This window comes from Triticum aestivum, chromosome 3A (assembly GCF_018294505.1).
Source record: "Triticum aestivum cultivar Chinese Spring chromosome 3A, IWGSC CS RefSeq v2.1, whole genome shotgun sequence".
NCBI classification, from domain to species: Eukaryota; Viridiplantae; Streptophyta; class Magnoliopsida; order Poales; family Poaceae; genus Triticum; species Triticum aestivum.
In genome coordinates, this window is record NC_057800.1 from 5,225,716 (window position 1) to 5,229,195 (window position 3,480).

The 3,480-nt window shown below is 35.5% G+C and overlaps 1 long non-coding RNA gene across 1 annotated transcript; it reads left to right on the top strand.

Annotated features, from left to right (window-relative positions):
- Positions 1–1,920: 1,920 nt before the first annotated feature.
- LOC123057445 (uncharacterized) lies at positions 1,921–2,563 on the top strand. The gene is made up of 2 exons (XR_006426857.1): positions 1,921–2,062; positions 2,185–2,563. It is a non-coding gene; the product is annotated as an uncharacterized lncRNA (long non-coding RNA).
- The last annotated feature ends 917 nt before the right edge of the window (positions 2,564–3,480 follow it).

The window sequence follows — 3,480 nt, forward strand, 5'->3', positions numbered from 1 at the left end:
TCTTAAAAATGCCATTTCTATGCATATGTTATAACTTTTAAACCATTGGTCCGATTAAAATATGTTATATATGTAAGTTTCTTAGAATTTCGTCAAGTTTCTTAATAAGTTATTTTCACATATCTCAACAATTTTTAACTTGATGTCTGAATTAAAAGTGCTCAAATACCCTTGTAAAATTGCTAAACTCGTAACTAATTAACTTCATTTCGGATCACAAACTTTTATATATGGTTTAGGAAAGTACAAATGTGTAGATTGCAACTAAATCATAGCTAATTAACTTTATTTTCACATATACCATTGAGTTTCATGTTAGCAGCTCCCATAATACAGTTTAGGGAAGAACCTTAATTATCCTCATTAAATGCCATGAGGTATTTTTGAGGGTTGCTATCTAAATGTTTCCCACCTCATTTAATATGACCAGATAGAGTAGTTTACTTTTGTTTCACCGCCTTGCCATGTTGCAGCATTTAATATTGTTGTGTAACTAAATGCCTTTCCGGTTAGTGCTTTCCAAAGGAGTACACTGAGTGTTACATCTCAAGGCGTCTGTTGGGTTGTGATCCAATGAAGAAATTTATGGTTACATCAAATCCCACTATTTATTAAAAGAATACATGTTTTATGAACATATTAAATCACACGGTTCACCTAGAATGTAACATGTGCAATACATAACTAGATTAAAGTGATTTTTTGAACTTTTGCATGTGCTATTGACAGTAAAATGCACACGTTCCATCTGACATGTAACGTGTGTGATGACTAGTATCATTGCAAATGGTATATGGGAAGAAACAACAAGAGATAGTTATGCCATCACAAGCAATTTAATGAAACGAATTGTCAGTGATTGACTCCATATTCTCATATGATTCTTGGTTTAGAAATCACATGGGATGGTTTTATGATTGCAAACATTTCCCTATGGTCAGTTATGGATTCCCCTATAGCCAACCCACTCAATCACATGGTATCGGAAACATTATCAGGTGCCATGTTGTTAAGACTACAATGTCAATGCCATCTGAAGAAGTTAAAACATGGGTTTTTTTACCTGTTTTTGGAAAAATGAAAGATGAAGAATAACCTAACAGATTATTATGAGAGCACAATGATTCATGTTGTTGATGGGCACCTCACATATTGCCATGAGAGCATCAATTATCAATGTTAACTAAGATAGGGATCTTTCCTCGTTCAGGAAGCTTACCTTAATATGACTATAGATATGATGGAATTGGGTTGCGAAGTGCCACCAAACAAAAAAATATGATAAATATGACCAAGTTTTTTGATGTGTATATATACCAAGGGTATCAGAAATCAACCCCGACAGGGTGTGCATAAGAACCTAGGCAAGGTGTCCATGCACCAATGTCCTTCCTGACCTTGTTCCTTGGACTTCTGATTCCCTTCCTTTATTAAATTGAACCTCCTAATTTTCCAGACTTCCCCTGGAACTCCAAAAACCTATTTTCACTTAAAGCATAAGTATTGAAAACATGAACTAGCTCTACAAAATAGATTAATATGTTGGTCCAAATAAATTTGAATATTTTTGTAATTAATAGAATTATGGAATGAATAGAACAAAAAACATAGATAAATTAAGAAGATATCATTGGTTCCCTTTTGTAGCCAATGTGCTTTACCGTCAATATTAGTTTGGATGCTATATAAATAGTAATGCACTTATCACCTGTCAATGTGAGGAATGATTCAGTTCAACAAGCTAAACTTAGATAGGTGATAGATATACTATTTATTTTAAGTTGTAAGACGTGTGCCAAGTTTAGTTCACTTAGTTGTATTCCTCCGGTTAATTTTGCTTCCTTGCTTTCCTCTTGGCCTTACGACCTAACTATTTATACTATCTATAGGGCACAGACATTATAAGAACCTCCAAATGATAGAAACCAAAACACACACCATCTTCACAACATCTTTTGCCTTCTCTCAGAAAAATCACCGACATTCTGCCATTATACCATGGAGGCCTGGAGGAAGACAACCATGTGTTGTGTGATTCTTTTCTGCCTTATGGCTACATGTAGTAAGTATAATTATCCATAGTATCAACATTTAGCCGAAGTTTCATGTTGTGCAATGACATATCAACATTTTTGGACACATCCATTCATATTACTTCTCCTAACCTTGTCTATTTATCCATAGGTGAGGTTTCATCTACCGAAAACATGTGCTATCACAACCATTGGAATAAATGACATCCTGATCAAAATGGAATGTGTCGAGATAGCTGTGTGAAAGACGGATGGGATGATGGACAATGCCGGAACAGGTTTAAAAGACTAATGGGTGCCAAGTGCGAATGTTACCCTAAGACTTGTGATCATTAGGGAGGCAACATGCGACTTTCTTCTACCAAGTTACTACTATTTATAAATTTACATCGGTTTTAATGATTGACGTCAAACATGTTGTAACACCAATCATGGTGAATACTATATCACCTTCTATTTATTTCTTTATTCCAGACCATTGTATTCAAATTATGATGTTACACAATTATACCTAATTACTGTTTGATGTATCCTTAAACTAAACAGATTTTTGAGTGCTTATTAGCAACATTTGATATTTCACTCGCATGCATCATCCTAGTAAGAAATAATATGTTTATTTACTAGGTTTGGTAATCAATGTGAATAAATTAAATGAGCCTTGATGAAAATTTACGATATACCCTAAAAAGTGGGGTAAAGAATCACACATAAGTTCCATCTTTTGTCAGATCAAAGTGGGATGAGACCTCAAATGTATTACTAAGAACACCTCATAGTTGTATCCTTAATCTTAATGTACTGAGCATGCCCATGTTGCTTCAGGCAGCCCCATAAATGATGCTAGACATCACCTCGGGTGTCTTTCAAATTTATACTAGACATGCATCATATTAAAGCTCATTGATTCCCAAAAGACTCAATCTAATATAGGTAAAATAATAGCATGAGCAAGATTCAATCCAACAAAAAGAAGCTCAAAATAAGAGGTGATACCTCATAGATGTCTAGGATCTTTAAATATATTGAGGTGACACCCTATATAGTGCATGAATTACTTTGAATACCATCCGTTGAATTACCTCCATCCAATGATTGATAGGAGGCAAATCCAAGCATCCGCGTCCAATGGATTAACTAATTTGTTGCACCAGATTGTGCCACCTTGCATCTCTAGACATCTCTATCTTGCCAGTCGTATGAGGTGGTTATGTGGTCTGGCGTGAATGAATCGAAGTTGTAGTAGTATCATGTTGCTATGTCCTTCTCTAGAAATCTGTATCTTGCCAGTTGTAGTAGTATCAATAGTTGGGTTTCCCGGCTCCTGTGCTTGCCTCTAACGCTCACGACCCATTCGGCTAAGAGTGTAAAGGGAGAACCACTACGACTGCGCCGACATTTCAATTGTATCAGCGGCTCAGTGGAGAAAGGCGAAAACTAACTGTCC